The following is a 20,265-nucleotide window of genomic DNA, read 5'->3' on the forward strand; positions in this document are numbered from 1 at the left end:
TGTTTGTTTGCTTGCGTCATATGTCCACTTCTAATCTTCTTTTCTAGTAGATACATTGGCACTCTAATGTGTAAATGCCATTTTTGATAAGATATATCACTACGACCTTAATTATGTGATGATTTTTATGTATAAAAAATTGGATTATTTAAATTAATTGTGAATAACGAAATGTGAATTTATTTTCTTAATTCTGACATATAGTTGCTGAAAACAACAAATTTATTAAACTCTTTTTAGTGCATTATGGCTGTAAGGGAAAGATGTTGATCGCGATTCCAATTATTATGGGTGCATCGCCTTGGTAGTCCTACCAAAATGAAAAGTAATGAGTATAGTCAGAAATACTAATCATAACTTTATTAACTATATTAGTTAAACGCTCATAACTACACAGAAACTGTAAAAAAAAGTAGAAAGTTTATATCTAATACAAGTTTTAAAAAATGTATCAGAGCAATGTCGAAATAGTGTATAAGTGTGTTCGTGTCTAACGGCATCAGGGGTTCCCCCCATCTCCGCGTAATATACGTTGTCATGTGAAACAGTACACTGTTGAGGCCAGAGATTTAAAAATGTGTGGGCTTTGGAGGGGGGTGGTATGGTGTGCCGTTGTTCATCTTGCCATTTAGCCGTTGGGTCCCTAATGGGACCCACCGTTGATCACACTAAGACCCGTGGAGGCAGACCAGGTACACAATAGCTCTATATTTTACTCTGGCGGGTCCTGCCACCTAGTTTACTGAGATTTCAGTGGCTAGGGCCTAAAAAAACACTATCATGGGGTTGAACGCTAGAATTAGAAAAAAAAAAAATTTTTTTTGAGAACACGATTTAATTTGGATGTAATCAGATTTTGCAGTTTGGGGCGTACATTGGCGTATAGATAGAGTGGGGGGCGAAAGGCAGAAGTATGGGGACGATAGAGAAGGCGACCCCAGGTGGTCAGTGAGGTAGGCCCATGCCTCACCAGGCGAAAAGAGGGGCGACAGGGAGAGGAGACAGAAAATCGTCTCCTCACCCTGCCAGGGATATTGAATTGAAAGTGAATAGAATAAGAGCATCCTATTCAGATCGCCGAGTGGCGTTGGCAGCGTGGCAGCAGAGGTCGTATTTATGTCTAGTCCATAGCGTCGCAGTTCCCGGAACAGGTAACATCTGAGAAAATAGGGAGTCAGAATGGTTGTGGGCCACACATGGGAACGAATCCCATCCGAGATTGCTATTCATCCGATGCACAGGTGTTCAAAGGCGTTTGCAGCAGAGCTTCGAGAGTCATAGTTGAGTTAAGTCTAGTGGTCCAAATCTGGGAATTCGAGCTGCTTTTGAATTAAAAGAAAATGAATAAAAGTGGACTATGGAGTTCTGACAAAAATGAGAGCAGCTCGCCGCCGTAACACGCGCTGTTGACCATGGTTCTAGCTATAGCTGCCAACCTTCCAGTTTTCTGCCGAAGTTTGGTTTTCAAATAAATTGGGTTGGTTGTCATTCTATCCTACCGCTTTAACTTAACGCATTTTTTGCTGCAAGCGGGTATTATTATTATCATCTAAGCTATCAGTTTGTGGCTAGCGGCAAGTGTGATGTCAGAATTTGCTAATTATGTACGTTGACCACTATGTTATATGTAGCATTTGTTATATGTAATTCACTTTAATATATGAACTACTAGAGGTGTGTTGTTAAGCTTTTATCGGATTCAAACACAACTTGGAGGCGAGGATTATATATGTAAATAATGTAAAGTTGAAACAATAGCTTGACTTCTAAATACGGTGTTGTCCTTGTATTATCCTGAAAGAGGCCTCTGAGGTCGGGAAAACTCATGTCTAAAAAATATATAAATTCATACACCGACCATTGAATAAAATTTTAAATTTTATTCAATGGTCGGTGTATGAATTTATATATTTTTTATACATTGTCCTTGTATTCCTTCTGTTCTGTGGAAATTCGGAAAAAATTATGCAAAGATCTGTCCAAAGTGTTGGACTGTGGAAAATGAAAATAAGTTTATTTATTTTGCAGGATGGATAACTCCCAGTCTACAAAAAAAAAAAAAAAACTGTATGAAAAATACAGTTTCAAAAACTGTTTCGAGAGCTGATGCAGTGGTGAAAGTATAAATTCGGATGTCACTATTAATCATGAATGTGCTCGGACTTGTAATCATCCTGACCAGCTTAACGTTTTTGAAAAGTTTTATTTATTTTATTTTTTGGAAGTTTAGCAACCGGCCCGCTTAGAACTTAATTTAACATCGTTGGCCCGATTCGAGTACCGTTACATACTAGTGAACTAGCTGTAGTCTTCACTTTGACCAAAGAATTACGAAATCGCAGATTATCCTCTTACTGAATAATGATCCAACATAACTGGAATCCTCCAACAGTAGCCGTAGCTACTGTTGGAGGATCCCAGATACTAAATATGCCCATGCACACCTATTTAGGCATGGCGAAACTCCAAGTTACAATTTCACAATCAAATCGGGTTAAAAAAAAAAAAACTTGCTAAATTCTGTCGGATGCACTGGTTAGCGAAGTGCCAACTCCTCCATGTCCGTGAGCCTGTGCTAGTTCACAAATGCATAACCATCTTCCTCTCTGCTGGATTCCTGTACAGAGAGCCATGGGGTGCTCAAACTAACGTGAAACGCATTTATACTAAGTAATAGTGGTTGATAAAATGGGCCACTCACAAATTAAATCTTTCTCCTGCACAACGAACATGGTCACCGGCAGAGCCGTACTTAAGCTCTTGCGAGCCCCCTTTAAAGATACCAGAGGCCAAAAAAAAAAAAAAAAAAAATTGCATATATAATGGTATATGCAATTTACCATTATATATGCAATTCAGATTGCATATATTACTAGTTCAGATTATTTTTTTTCTGATAAATATGATCAGAAAAAAAATTATTTTTACCGATCGTTTAAATGCAAACGCTTTAATACTACGAAATATAAAGAATATAATATAAAGGTACTCTGTGTTGCAACATCCCGTGAGGGATGTTGCAACACAGATGACCAGCCACACGGCTTTAGCGGGTCTTCACATGGTCAGCGAATCGACTTCCATCGCCGTGTTTCGTGACCAGCGTCCGCTGCCCTTTCACAAGTAGCTCCTCATTTCACATCACGATTCTGGGTGAACACTATAAATTTGGGCCCCCCACCGGAATCGAACCCGGGTCGCCTGCACCGTCAAAACCGAGCTAGGGGGAAACCCAACAACAATAAAGTATAATACACAAATAAGTTCCACAAATTAGTGTAATTACTAATTTTATTACAAAAAAATATCAAAAATTGTTATAAAAATATTATAAAATCATTCACATCTTGTTTGTCAGCAGTAAATAATAGCGGGTACATTATAAAATAGCAATGCAATAGGTAAATTATGAGTTCCTGCAATTTATTTGCATAAATATTTTTTCCTTGGCTTTTACCTTGGCAAAAATATCCATTAAACCATCGTAATTAATGCTATATTACTAGTTCAGATTCAATAAATAACAAATGACAAATTGCTCATTTTATCTTGAATTAAACTATTTCTCAAATATTTTTTTATTAGTTTGAGAACAGAAAATTACCTTTCTCCGCTGGCATTACTAACTGGCATTGTTTGTTTCTACGTTGGGAAATGTAAATCTTAATCCATTATTAATGATATTACTAGGGTGCTTCGCCCCCTACTCGCTCAGTTCGCTTCATTTAATAATATAAAATAAAATACTTATAGAAGCTTTTGACACTGTGTGTGTCTCTTCCTCATCTATGAATACATAAAAACGTCACTGTAATAAAAATATAAATGCACGAGGCATAATAGAATATGAGCGTGAATTAACTATAAAATATCAGTGTAAATACACCATAGTTTGTTCATAAAAATTAACTACATTCGTAGTGTAAAGGCAACGATTTAATTGTATCTCATATTGTGACTACCTTCCCAACGGGTTACCGTGTATTGCACTACCTCGAATAAGTAACGCTTCACTAATAGAGAAGACTATTGTTACTTATTCTCAGTGGGCACCACCACCCAGACAGCACCGTTTCAAGGCTTGTTGGCTTACCGTCGGTGAGTGGGCAGGTACCCTGGTGTTGCAATCATGCCAACCTAGTTGTGAAGTGATTCCACAATATGAGAAATGCCAAAAGGATTCTGTACACCTTTTAAGACACATTTCATTCATATTATTTTATCCTTTAATAAACAGTAAAAATTGTAAAAAATTTTACTGTAAAAACAGTAAAAATTTAATGAACTTCATCTTTAAACTTTTTCCGAGTCAATGTCATTTTTATATATACTTATTAATTTATCGATATTAGTGTTGAATTCAGTTTCATCTAAATCAAGATTTATAAATATTTTAAAAGTATCTAAAGTACTTTGATAGACGAACAAACGAACAGTGTATATTTCTGTTCGTCTATTTATTTCAGAAATTAATCTAGCACAAACAACATTGAATGTATTGATAATAAACATTTCTTTCCCTTCTAAAATTACTTCATTACCTCTCGTTTCGTTGCCATAGTTTTTCTTTTTTTAATCTTTGTATTGCCATTCGTCAGTTAATAATTTACATTCTCTTCAATAATATTAAAATCGTTTCTAATATGCAACATATATCCATGTAATAATTTCAAAAGATCAGAACCATGCAGTAAATTTATTGCAGGATCTTGTAACGATTTACTTATTTTATTTAAGCTATTTAATATTTCATTCCAGAGGACAGTAAGTAATGCAGTTTCATACTCAACATGTGTTTTTTTTTTTTTTTTTTCTTAATTTAATACATTCTAGACGCGCTACTGATCGTTCGTGTTCACATGTTGATAAATTAATTAAGGCTTCTTTTGTTTATTTATAACCATTTCGAAGAGCTGAGACAGCATCAGCCCTAGCAGACCATCTTGTATCGCTTAAATTTTTCAGTGTTAGTGAATTTCTTCCTAAATATTGATTTAAGACATTCCGTCTTCTTGGAGCAGCAGAAAAATAATTATATAAATTTTATATAAAGTGGAAGAAATGCACTGCAGTAGAACAAGATTCAGTTCCATTAGTTCCAATTAAATTTAGAGAGTGACTAGCGCACGGTACATAAAATGCAATAGAACTATGTTGCTTCATCTGGCTTAGACTCCTGAATACTTTCCTGCCATATTTGAAGCATATTAATTACCATAACTCTCCTAATAGATAAATCTCCTAATCATTTAAAGTAGTTTTTTCTATATATTCAGCATTGTGATGTTCTAAAGAAAGTAAAACTAAAAATTGTTCTTTGATGACATTTTGCGACATGTATCTTATAATAAACACTAATTGATCAACGTGGCTAATGTCAGAGGTTCAATCAACAATAATAGAAAAATATTTTGCTTCTCGAATTTCAGAAACCATCACCTTTTCAATTTTTTCTGCCATCTGCTATAAATTCATCACAGGTTTTATCTGAAAGGTAATTTGTTTTGCCGGGTCCACAATTAGCAGACATCTCTATGTGATTTCTTAAAAAATTATCAAATTTACTCAAATATTCTAGGCAACTTAAGTAATTACCACTACGTTCCGTATAAATTTTGTCGTTACTACCCCTAAATCCTAAACTAAGTTTACTCAAAAGCTGAGTAGTAGCAATAATTCTTTTTAAAATATCTCGCCAATAATTTTCTCTTCAGACTGAATTTGTTTCATTAGTTCCGTGTGAATACAACCCAAAATTTAACGTCTCTTAAAATAAACACACAAAGCATTAAATGTGATCTGATGAAAAAGACCGTTCACCACTTGCGTTTGTCACAAGCATTGTGAGAAATATTTTCGGAATTGTTTGAACATTCAGAAATGTCGATCTAAGTCCATCATTAATAATATTGTACATATACTCAATATTTGAAACATTTTCTTCTTTGGCACAGTTGCTGCTATTATGATTAATGCCTTTTTAAATATTAATATATCATTGTTTTAATTACTGCTTCATTTAATTCGTTGTTTATTGACAATTTCAGATTTTTAATTCAAATGAGATTATAGTAACAAGTAGCTTAAGAGTAATATAACTGATAATGATATTGATTCAATATAAAAAATGAACACTTGAATCAATTCGTATTTTAAGGGCGAGAAAACAAAAAGCTTTCAATAAATAAGGGAAATGTATGCCGCAGTCACAATAGATAACGAAACATTACATAGATATGATATTTAAATTTTCTGTTACAACAGAATCAGAATTTATTAAACAACACTACTTTCAGAGATATAGATACACACCTATATTTACTTGTGTGTGTAGTTCTACGTATCACAGTTTAGCTTGTCACATCAACAATTAAACTAAATGTTACAATTTTCAGGTCTCAGCTTATAAAGATTCTCAAATCCATGGGTGGTCCAATTAAAATAGTTTCTGTAGAACGAATAAAATTTCCATATAACGAACGGATTTCGAGAGACCTGGGTACGATTGTTCGCACCTCTGGCCTTTAGGCAATAGAGCTGCTGCTGTAGGAAGCACGAATTAAGAGCTAAACGGATTAAAATTCCACAATTTAGTGGTGTTCGTAACACATTTACAACCTTTTCACATTTACTGCCTTTCCTACATGGTTAACTGCTTTCTTATGTTCACAGTCAGTGGAAAAGATTAAGCCGCAGTGGTTTTCAACCGAGGTGCCGCGGCACATTAGGGTGTCGCAATAACATTTTTGGGGTGCCGTGTAATTTGGGTTTAAGTTACTTAAAGTATTATTATTATTATTATAATTTTTTTGAAATTTATATATTTATTTCATTATAAAAAGGGTACAATATAAAGGGTACGGTACAATATCCATTGTACCCATTGGACCAATATCCATTGCACCGTATCTTTTTAAATTTTGTGGTGATCTATAATTGATATTTATTAAGTACCTCTAATAAAGAATAAAATTATTATATAGGTATATATTAAAAGGGCAAAAACCACTGTGTTAAGTATTTATTTTGGCATCGGGGTGCCGTGAAAAAATTACTGGGACAGTAAGGGCGCCGTGAAAGGTTGGGAACCTCTGGATTAAGTCATAGTCCCGACTCGGATAATACGCCATGAGCAACCTGTTCTACTGTTACACCTATTAGAGAATTAGGAGAGAGTGATTTTCCTTTATTCTGGAAATTAATCTGTTCTTTTGGAGAAATGAGTCATCCACACTTTCAGTAAATTTTACCCGTCTGTTTACATGGTAGGCACAAGTGGGCACAAGTGGGCACAAGTTTAGATCAGTGCGTTAAAAAAAGAAATCGCTTTAAAAATTTGAGATTACAGAGGCCTCGCGATGCCCCTTCTCTTGTGAGGTCCGACGCCAGCGCCTCATGCGCCTATTTATAAGTACGGCCCTGGTCACCGGCATTATATTGGAGCCAAATATTCCATAACATAGCCGAGTGGTCAGGAGCGAGAGTGCATTATAGTAAATCATGGATGCGATTAACGATTATATTTATTGCAAACTCCTCTGACCTAGTGGTCTTCTGGAGTATAAAGAAGAATATATGTTCATGGTGCATTCTCCCCCGCACATCTAAGCTCAACCCCAAAGGCAATTATGCATTCCAATAGGCTTTTCTTATCAGACCCTTTCTTACCCAATCAGATATTTAGCAGAACCCAACAACTGTGCTACCTTCATCTATTTTCCACAACGCCGCTTACAGGCGCCATATATTTCTCACAGCAAATTACCCTACTGACTCGTCTTCATAACCGGTGAACTGAGCCATTCAATACTTGCCGCTTTGCATCTGGCTTCAGCACCTCCAGCTGTGGATGGACAACTCGCCATCATTTCGAACTAGTACACCTGTATCTGCTACAGTGCTTTGTAGGATTATTGTATCCCCCCTGCACACCAATTCTTCCTTTCTGTCATTACAGAATCTAATTTAAAATCAGAATAGTATGACTCCTGTAAAATAATTTTAACATAGATGTATATATCTGGAAAAGGAGCAAATTCAAACTTTTAATGCAAGATCTTGACAAAGACACGGTGTCTTTGCTCAGAACTGCTTCTTTTTACTGTGGCATTGCTCTTATCCTGGGATTCGAAAGCTACTGTTTGTTTTATTACTATTTTTACGTCGTTTTAATCTTCATTTTATTTTATTTAACTCAATAGTTTTATCAGTTATATGTGCAAATATACATTTTAGGCGCGTTCGAATATATATACACAAGCGCATATTTTCCTTCTTCACCATGTTTATTTGTGTGTTCGTCCGTCCATCTGCATGTAAAAGCTCGACTTCCCTTGGACGGATTTTCATGAAATTTTGTATTTGAGTCTCTTAAAAAGGTTTTAAGAGAACCGTACCAAATTTCATTAAAATTTGGTACGGTTCCGATGAAGAGACACTGTCCACAGATAACACAAGCATCACATCCTAGAGACTGATCATTGCCGGTAATAAAAGATGACTAGTTCAACGAACAGACATCTACCAGCAGTCAGAGAGCTCAACAGAAATTACTCATAATATCCGACAGTATAAGCAGATAATTTATTTTATTATTAGCTTACTAAATATATACATCATGAATTGTTGCTATTTGCTTATTATATTAATCACAGCAGAAACGTTATTCAATTGTTATTAAAATACAAGTGAAAGGAATAAAGCGCACTACGAAATCATAGTATCGGCATTTTAGTCTGAGGTAGAGCTGCTATTTATTTAATTTATTACTATAAATCTTTAACTATAAATCTTTATCAGTGTATCGGCATTTTAGTCTGAGGTAGAGCTGCTATTTATTTAATTTATTACTATAAATCTTTAACTATAAATTAAAAAAGTTAAAGCTTTAACTATAAATCTTTTAACTGTTAATTTATTACATCACACAGCGTGAAATACGTGTTGCGCTTCATACGCTTTGATTACAAAGTACACTGCTTGACAAAATTATATAGAAAAAAATGTTTTTCATGAATATTTTGTTGTGAACAGTGTCGTTGAAGGCGAATATTTGATATAATAGACATCCTGACATGCAAATTCCAAGTATACAAATAGAAATCGATCTAGCACCTTACAGAACCGCACATTATGCAAATTATTCATGCCTATAAAAATACGGGTTGCAACCACATCACTTCATTCCCGTTTTCCGCTTGCTCAGTGGGACAGCGACATCTCCAGTACTCAGGATGGCAGGTTATCGTTGTTTAGATGATTCTTTGAGATGGCGGGCCGTTGGACGACTTGACGTAGGACAGTCGCAGGCGGAGGTGACACTTTGGCTTAATGTGTCGCGCAGTATCGTCTCGGCATTATGGAAGCAGTTTCAAGAGAGAGAGTAACCGTTACAAGAAGTGACGTCCAAGGCCGCACCGGGTGGAAAAGGCCCGGGTTCGAATCCCGTCGATGACGCGAGGAACTTTAATGGGCTTTTTTCACTCCGTGGCTGAGTTAGTCGGCCTCAGGCGTAGATAGCAAGGTTTTTTCCCCCGGAAAACTGCGGTTTTTCGTCCAGCAAACAGACAAATCGACCATAGAACACACGCAATTAACAGACATAAGACACAGCACGGCAGATGAATTTAATTATTCGGGTGGCCTAAATATAATAGTTTGGTTTTTTTTTTAGTGCCGTCCAAGGTTGCCCGAAGACTACGTCAACTAGAACAGCCTCTTATCTGGCTCTAACAGCAAGACAGAACCTTACGATGTCCTGTCGTCAACTGTCTCTTGAGGTTGATGCTTCCTTAACACAATCCAACCGGACTGTGTTAAGAAGGCTCAATTAAAGTGTACCCTATGCAAGGAGGCCACTGGTTTGTATCCGATTAACCCCAAACCACAGCAGAGCTTGTCTAAACCGGTACCATGAACATGACAAACGGGACTAATTAGAGATCAGAATTGTGCCCTGATAAATGGGGCACAATTCTGATCTCGAATCAATCCCGTTTTAGCCTACAAACAGATTCTAGATGTTATTTCATCTGGTGACAACGAGGAATGCGCTACCATCCCTCCAACATCAGAGAAAGGGACAGTTGCGGCAGAATGATCTACGGCTTCAACCCTCTTCATGTTTTTGATAGGGGTACTGTAACTGTGCAGAGATACCGAGAGATCCTCGAGCCCTGTGTGCGAATTTTTAAGGGTGCGGTTATCCCAGATTTTCTTTTCCTGCACGACAACGCCACTGCACCAAGAGCTCAAGTGATGGAGGAATATCTTAAAACTGAAGATATCCAACCACTGCCGTGGCCAGCACGATCACTAGACTTAAATCCGATCGAACATGTGTGGGATGTCCTTGGGCGTTGCATTGCACGTCGACAGCCAACTCCTCTGTAACTTGGTGAGCTAAGGTCTGTGCTGGTGGAAGAATGGGATTTGTTGCCACAGAATCTTATAGACATCCTTATATCGAGCATAGTTCACAGCTGTCAGGCCTGTTTAACCGTTGGAGGGGAGACCACAGGCTCTACTGATGTCATGTGACCATATTTTCTAGCATCTTGTATCGACTTCTGTAATGTAACTTTTTTGATAATTCTTATACAACTCCTATAAATGTCCCTTAAGCCTGTCCGAGGTTTCTTGCTGTCTCCTCATTTCATCGTTATTCTATGGTACACCACCATACCAAATTTTGTCCTGCTTCACCACGTTCTCTGTTAATTTTGTCGAGAGTGTATATCGAAACTTTGAGTAATATTGAGTTGTGAAATGAAAACAGTTAGTTTTATGTATTAATCAATATTTTTTTTATTTTATATATCAATATTATCTGTATATTTTATATTTTTATAATAAATAAATCTTTATTTGTACTACCAAAATTAAAATATAGGTGTACATTGGTAAGAGACAAATTCCCTTCACGGCAGAAAATGCCAGGGGATTACCATAAAATATGAATAAAAGAATGTCTAAAATATACAAGAAAGATTAAATATACACGAACAGATGAAATATAAACTGCATTACTCATCACTGCATTTCTACCTAGAGTCCTGGCAATTGTAATACAATTTCATCTTAACATCACATCCACTGAATCAACTTGTGCGAGATATACATTATTCAATTGCGTACACACAGTTCGACAGAAATTCACACAACTACTAGGCAACAGTAGCCTCAGCGAACCACACTGCGGTTTGTTTCCTATATTTCGAATCTTCTATGAGCCTTAGTAGGTCAATTCCGATATGTGTTAGGAACTGAATTGATTCTAACGCACTGGCGGGTATAAACCTGTCGGCCAACAGTCTGTTGGTCTTCATTCTCAAGGATTTTATACCTCTTAATGCAGATTGCGGGATGTGCCACTCACAAAGCTGCCAGAAGCATGGTGATGATATCGTGCCAGTCATCATTTTGATTGTAGTTATTAATCGTTTCCAGACAATGATGTCTGGTAAACGCTGCAGTTTAAGCTGCTCAGAGAGCTGCGTGGGTCTTAACTGTTGAGGGAGATGGTGCTTATGGTTTTCCCACTTCAGCAGCCAGAATTCACTCGCATATATTCTCCTAATGTGGGTAGGGGTGGCTGACGCCCACAATTCTGCGCCATACAAAATGGCCGAATACACTGTGGTTCTTAAATATCGTGCGGTTGTTGTAGTCTGTTTCACGTGCAAGAGGTACTGTTTTGTTGCCCAAAGTTCATTTTCTTTACAATCAGGTCAATATGAGACTTGAACGTAAGTTTAGTATCAAAAGTTACTCCCAGATCTCTATGCGTCTCAACAACTGGGATAGGTTTGCCATTAAAGTATTTAAAATTTAATCACTATTAATTAACAGTTAGTAAATTAGTAATTAAATTGTAACAAAACAATTAATCTACATTTCACTTTCATTAATAACAGAAAAATAAATATATTCTATTAATTTTAAAAATATTCGCCCTGTGTACATTTCCTAACTTATTATTTTTATTTTTACCATTTTACCTCTGCATACTTCGTTAGTTGAAGATATTAAAGAATATTCTGATATAATTTAAATGAAAAAAATCAATTTTCTCTTTATACTGCGGGATGACTACATACAGTGAGAGGAGGTCACAAGAAATAGAGAAGAAAAGAACACCACTGTATTTAGCAGTCATGCTGGCTTGAATCACGACCTCAAGTCAGTCATCCTGACTTGAATCACAAAAATATTGGTACAAACGTTTAGAGGAGGTAGGTAACATCTAAAGGAATGTGAATCGCATAGGAACCCATAACCGGAAACGTCACGGGAAAGTAGTAGCAGAGGCACAAGAAGCACAAATGACACAAGAATTAACAATGGAGTACGAAATGGATGCATTTCATGATGTTACAACAGATGCTCGAAGGTTCCACCATGAGACGCGATGCATGCGTCACACCGACGCAGCATGGATTGACGGACACGGTCGAACACACCTGGAGTTTCTTTGACAGTAGCAGCAGCGCAGAGTCTCGCCACGAGATCCATTTCCATCTCCACAAGCGATTCATACACGATAGATTTGAGGGCCCCCACAGAAAGAAATCAAGACTCGATAAATCAGGTGAGCGTGGGGGCAGGGAAACGGGTCCACCACGGCCAATCCATCGACGCCCAAAACGCCTGTTCAAATGGTCACGAACACACCTTCCATAATGGGCAGACGTCCCGTCATATTGAAACCAAATGTTGCATCTCACATTTGCTGGAACATCGTCAAGTAACCCTGGTAGAACTTGTTCAAGAAAGATCCGATATTTAGCGGAGTTCATGCGGGATGGTAACAGGTATGGGCCGACTAAGCAGTCACCGACCATACCTGCCCACACATTTATTGCGAAGCGATGTTGTGCCGCATGGGGGCGCACACCGTATGGGCCCTCTGCTAATCCATACACTAGGTGCATGTCTGCCAGCTCACAGTTCGTATATCGATGCATGCTCTTCGTGCGGCGACTACTGCTTGAATGAGTAAACCAAAAATTTTCCCTCTCGCGAACTGATGAACAGCGCCGTGTACCGACTTACGGTGACGTTTCCGGTTATGGGTTCCTATGCGATTCACATTCCTTTAGATGTTACCTACCTCCCCTAAACGTTTGTACCAATATTTTTGAGACACCCTGTAGAAGTATATGGCCCATAGCGTTTGGTTTTCAACTTACAAACAGTTGCTTCATTAACTCTGCTTAAAAGAACACACACACACACACACACACACACACACACACACACACACACACACACACACACACACACACACACACACACACACACATACACACACACACACACAGAAAAATCGATGTTATGTACTAAAATATTGAAGAATCAATTACTACTAAAATTCTAATTCCGTTCCTAATTTCAATCAAATGAAGCAAGCAACACGCAGGGCAATTATCGGCCCCAAGACCAACTGAAATGCATATATTTGCAACTATCTTTTCCTCAGAGGCCCAAGGAAATTCCCTCAACCCTGATCTTGTAAGAACCATCATGACAAGATGGCTTAACCTTATTACTTCCAATTCTGCTACGAAAACAATCGGCATAACCAGCAAATCAAAATCATGGAGGACACCTGAGCTATCAACGGCATTTCAAGAAAAATCAACAGGTACAAAGTGTGGAAAAAATCATGCCTAGCACAAGATAGAGATTTTGAGAATTGCCTTCTCAAAAGCATGTGCCATTTTTAATAGGAAAAGATCGGATGTAATCAAACAATACATGCATGTCACACTAGCCAAAGGAAAGTGCCCCTTCCCCAACCCAACAAATCCATGGAACGACGTCAGTCCATCGGAGTGGATGGACTACATAGTAAGTAAAGTAGTCATAGTCAGGTGCAGTGAGTAAAGTAGCCATAATTAAGTTCAGGGGAAGAGGGCAATTATTAAAGCTTTATAAAGTCGTACGATCGGCCATACGAATTTCTCTTTCTGTACGTGGCTAGAGTAAACTATATTTGCTTCTTTGTACATTGATCTCATATTGTGTAGGCACTTAGCCACAACTTACCTTAGTTATTTAGAGTAGTGCAATAATAAAGCAACTCGAGGAGAAGTTCAACAAATACATTTTGCTCATAGAAAGAGGCTATGCCCGATATTCACAGTAACTTTTTTTTATTGTATTAATATAAACAGAACAGGATCTGGAAAAGTTGGGTACATGGGCTGAGAAGTGGCAACTGAAGTTTAACATTGACAAATGCAAAGTACTGCATATGAGAAATAGTAACCCCAGAGAAATGCACCAACTATGTGGTGTTACACTCAGGGTAGTGGAGAATGAAAGAGACCTGGGGGTAATTGTGCAGTCAGATATGAAGTTTTCTGAGCAGTGCAAACAGGCTGCCAGAGTAGGTCACGGGGTCTTGTCAATGATATATAGGAATTTTGCTAACAGGGACCAGGAGGTGATTATCCCGTTGTACAAGGCAATGGCCAGGCTACACCTTTAGTACTGCGTACAGGTCTGGAAGCCTCGTTTTAAGGAGGATGTAGAGTTGCCGGAACGCGTACAGAGAAGGGAAACAAGACTGGTGGGAGGAAAAAAGGGGGTGCGCTTACGAAGAAAGGTTTAAGTTCTGCAAGTTGCAGCATCTTGAGACTAGACTCCTGTGAGGTGATCTGATTGAGGTGTATAAGGCCTTGAATGGATTGAGCAGGCTCAATGCTGATGGGATTCTTCCTCTTGCTCAGATTACAAACCTGAGGGAGCACAGATTCAAACTGAGGAAAAACAGTTGTAGAATAGATGTGCGAAGTTTGCCTTTAGCCAACGGGTAGTTGATTGCTGGAACAGACTTCCATCTGTTGTTGTGAAAGTTGATAGATTAAATAAATTCAAGGCAGAACTAGACAAATATTTGGAATGAATGGATCAATGAAAGGGGAAGGTTTTTTTTTTTTTTTTTTTGGCTGATGCTGTATAAGCTTGCTTTCTTGCATCATGTACTTCTACAATGCTAATGCTAATGCTAATATACTTTATTGTTTTAATACATCCCATCCTTGGTAAATTCTTCTCTTCTATAATTTCGGCCTTCTTCCTTAACACTTGTACATTAATATAGTGTACCCTTCAATTTATATTTGATTTATGCAATTTAATTATTACCTATAATTTTCCTTTAATTTTTGTATTAGAAGTAATTTTATTATTCTGTACTCTTATATTTTCTTTTCATTCTTCGTACTTAACAATGCATCTTGTCCCCAGTATTTTTAAATGAACATTCTTTTATGTTATTCTTTTTAGGAAGTAAATTTATATTTATTTAAACAATATGAAGTATTCTGTACAAAATAAACTCTTTTTCAAAAATTGTAAAATACAATTGACATATTTTTAAAATTTCAACTTTTATTTTTGTTTGTTAACTGAAAAACATCCCTGTTTCTCAAACTAAATTCTGGAAACTAATTCAGGGACCCTAAATCAGTTTTAAGTTTACTTCTCACTTTGTGAATTTCCAATTCCAGTTGTTCTGCTAAACACGACAGTTGTTCTTTTTGATGACTTAGTATTTCTGCACTGTTTTCTAATTGCTTGTGCATCTCTACAAACCGTTAACCTTTTGATACGCCTTATCTGGATTCGAAAGATCTTCATTTCCACTTGCTATTTTATTAGAATTATTTCCTTCAGAGTTACTGGAAACTAGCTGTTTAGTTATATGTGAATATCAGCTAGTAGGGCTTGGATCAACTGTAAACACAACATCCGAGTCTTGTGCATAATATCCTCCGAGATTTCATCTGTAGAAGGGGGAACAGGTGGAGCTGGAAGGGCAGCCTTTTGTTATTGAGTGAAAGTTTAAACCTTTCACTCAATAACAAAATATATTATTAAGCGCGTTCATCGTATCATAATATCATCATATCATTAAGCGCGCATTCGCATTATATATATGTATATGCTATTGTCTTCACTATGTCTGTCCGTCCGCATGTATTAGAGGAACTCCCAGTGGACGAATTTTCTTGAAATTTTATATTTGGGCCATTTAAAAACATTTGTCTAGACGTTGCAAATTTCATTAAAATCGGAAAAATATAAATCAGGAAATTATTATTTATTTTTTTCATACTAATTGTATGGAAAAAAGAAATTCATAGATTTTGCAATACTGTTGATGTACATGGGCAACAGAAAGCACCGGACCGCAGTTGCTGGAATCTTGTTGAGGAGGCCTTCATCCTGTAATGGATCGACAACGGCTTAAAATGATGATGAATGCTGTATTGTTAGCTTTCGATAGTCAGTACATGCTTATCGTTTATTGATATATAACAATCGCGAACGTTGTGTCATTTGTAAGAGGATATATCAAAACGTGACAAGAGGGAGTATCAAAAGGTTCGTACCCTTACCTAGAAATAATAGCCCTAGAAAGGTGAAACTTCACAGGAACTTTAATCCTTTTCTCTGTACTCTCCATGTATAGTAACACATTTCTCCCATCTATGGATCAGTTATTTAATGCCTTGATCATAGAATCCACACTTTTTGCCTGAAACCACGATTCCACTTCCTCGATACTTCCTGAGATGAATCAAAACGATGTCCACGGAATGGTTTCTTCATTTCTCGAAACAAGATGTCTGACGGTGCTAGGTCAGGAGAATAGGGTGCTGCAGTAGTTCGAAGCCGCACTGGGCAACAAAGTTGGTGGTGGCGCCGGCCGTGTGAGCCAGTGCATTGTCTGACAGAAGATGGACACCTTTGATTAACATTCAACGCCTTTTGACCTTCAAAGCATCACTTAATTTTTCGAAAGATTTCTGTAGTATTTTCCGGTAAGTGTGAAACCACGAGGTAGGTAATCTGTCAGGATAACCCCTTTTCTGTCGCAAAACACGAACAACATCACCTTCTTCGCAGATGGAGTGGTCTTTGCCTTTGTGGGGAGGAGGTGCGCTTCCACTGCTTTGACATGTCTTTAGTCTCCGAATCATACTGGTACACCCAGCATTCGTCATTTGTCACCAACCGATCAAAAAAGTTCTCAGCATCCGCATTACACAAATCCAACGGTTGGCGAGAAAGGCGTCAGCAATCTTGGAACCCCTCGTGCGGAGACCTTAGACATGTGCAGACGATCATGTAAAATGCTGTGGGCAGACCCATAACTAATTCCCACTGCATTTGCGATGAAATGAATTGTCACACGTTTGTCATTCAGCACCAGCTACTCAACCCTTGCAACCGTCTCACTGTCTGTGGATGTTGATGGCTTTCCTTCTCTTGGCTCGTAAAAGACACTTGTACGACCGCACTAGAACTCCCGTTTCCACTCTTTTACATGTAAAATGTCATAGGATGGACAAGTCTAACCATATATATATATACAGCTTCGTCAGTTTCCTGAGCTTTCTTGCCCTGCAACTGCAGGAGCTTGATCACTGCTCGATACGCCACTTTGCCAACTCTAGCGTCCTTCCTCAGATTCTGGGGCTCCACCTACGTGTACGATCACCTACGGGAATGAAATTTCAGATGTTAGTTATTGAATATGTAGACAACTTATATTAAAAACAGCATCTTCCTACTGATGTTTTATCTAGGTCAGGGTATGAACTTTTTGATACCCCCTCGTATATATAAAAGAGTTTAAAAAAAAAAAAAGAGTATACGGGAGGAGAGTAATAAATATTATACAGTTGCAATTAAACTGAAGCTAAGTTTAGAGAACGTAAAACTATGGAGTTTTATTAAGTGTCCAGTATAGAGTTATAATCTTAGTAATTAATTGATAAGGAGATGACTATATTTACTTTTTACTTCTGTTAATTACAGAATAATTAATTTAAGAAAAAAATATCGAACGCGCCTGAAATGTAATGCACACTGCAAACATTAACAAACTTTCTAACAATTAAACTCTGGATGTTTCCTTCCTCTTGATCAGCTCTCACAAAGGAGTTCAATTAAATAATTAACAGGGTTCTTCCAGAAACATTAAAACGGTATGCCAAAATAGAAGCGTGTTTTACTGTGGTAAAACAAACTTCTGTTTAAGCGTGGTCACGCGCTATGTTTTTCTAACATGACCACGCGGTACCATTCTTGATTTCCATATATAACATATTTATGTATTCTTAGCAGAGGAAGAGACACACACAGTGTCGAAAGCTTCTGTATTATTTTACTTTATCAAAAGAAATGAGCGCAGCGAGCAGGGGGCGAAGTCCCCTAGTTGTTATTATTATTATTTTTGGCGCAAGGGTTGCTCATACCATATTGCGCCTTAACTTCCAGTGGCGAAACTGGAAATTCTAGGGCCCTGGCGAGATCAAGAACAGTCCCCACGTGATAAACAATTAAAGTGACAAATTTTCTGTTTCCGCTCCGGGATGACCGCATATGGTTAGAGTGCACAAGATAGACGGAATACAAGAACATTACCATATTTAGTTTTTATGAGAGTTTGAACCACGGCCATTCAATTGCTTGTATTTATGTACGTACTTAGATCTTGACTTAGATCACTCGGCTACTGCGGACGTGATCTTTAACAACCATGCCAAACCAACAATGAGGCTCTCTGAAACCTCGGGTATCCCCAGGTGGCGGCCCCAACAGGATTATAGCTTCGCCACTGCTTCTCCGCAAACTATGGGCTGCCGTAGCCTAGTGGTCAGGCGTTCGAGTGCATAAGTACACGTGCCTTGAGTGACCCGGGGTTCAACCCCGTGACTACTGAATACGGTGCTGTTTCTTGTATTCTGTCTATCTTGTGAACTCCTCTGACCGTTTGGTCGTCCCGGAGTATAAACAGAAAATTTATTTATTTATTATTTACAAAATCTTCTATCCTTTCTGATCGTAGAAGAGTGTGGTCTGCACGTAAACTTCGAAGTCTTTATCTTCAGTTCCGTAACGGAATAAACAGAACGGAAAGATTCTCAAAAAATTAAGATGATCACGGAAACAATTAATAAATCATTCTAATTATTATGATCCTTCTTGTTTATTAGAGATAAAACATGACCCAACCTGGAAATGCCACTAGATGAGCACCAACATTTGCGGTCGTATGTGATACTACACAAGTATATAATGCCAATTACTTGGCTTTAAACATAAAAGATGACAAAGCGACGATGGAAAACAGTGAGTCATAAACAGCGGTGATAAACTAGCTTGCAAATAAAGACAGCCATAAAATAAAATTATCACAGATATCGGCAAGCCGTAGCTTTTACGAGAACCACGAAATTAGGTGGTACTACTGCCATCTAGTGTGAATCTTCAGAACCACTCTAGAAATTTGATAGTTTTGATTTAAAAAATATTACAAAGATATTATTTTATTGGCAAAGTCTAGTTGGATTTCCTAAGAAATCCTTTTGGCTTTGGAACAATATAGAAATTTATTATATAAAATTCGGCACGCACGTAATAAGAATTATTTGATTTCTGAACAAAATGAATTAATAAGAATTATTTGACTAACTTTTTCTTGACTAACTAAAGTTTTGACTAACCTTTTCGTAGTCATTGCTAATTATCGAATTCCATGGCATAATCGTGTATGGAGAGAAATTTTTGGGTTAAACTCCACCCCCTTCTTAAAATCTTTAAGCAATGCAATATTCCTTTCTATTTGATAGGGTGTACAGTAATTGATAAAGTTAAAACATAAATAATGTGGGTTACATTGCTTAGAAATTAGTTCATTGTCACATAAAGTAGTATACAAGTAGACAATGTACAAACTACCGAAAGCAGTACGATGACAAAGAATTACCAAATTTAGCAAAACAAGTAATGGCAAACAAATCACCATAAAATCACAATACCCAATAAAATCTAAACTTACGAATGCAAGTCCCGAACAGTCCATTATAAGCAAAGAGGACCAAATACAAAGAATCCTAATCGAATTTTTATATTAATTTAACTGGTAGCATTGTAACATTATTGCAAATAAGTTGTATTATAAAAAAGAAGACAAACTATAAATTTACGCAAACGCGTTTTACTTCGGGAAAGCAACTGATTATGTAAATAGTGGACATAGTGTATTTGTTAGGCGGTTCCTGTGGTTTCCCACAAATCCGCTTTAAATATTCTGTGATGATGCACAACTTGCAAAGCTAGTCGGTGTGGGCTATGTGAGTATTGTGCTGTTTGTGTTGTTCGACTGGTCTCTTAGTTACCGGGAGGCACGATCACCAGGAAAGAACCCAGCATCCGTCCACGGCACGGGGAGCCGGACCAGGG

This window comes from Mastigoproctus giganteus, chromosome 4, assembly GCF_048544385.1.
Source record: "Mastigoproctus giganteus isolate SK-2022 chromosome 4, ASM4854438v1, whole genome shotgun sequence".
NCBI lineage: Eukaryota > Metazoa > Arthropoda > Arachnida > Uropygi > Thelyphonidae > Mastigoproctus > Mastigoproctus giganteus.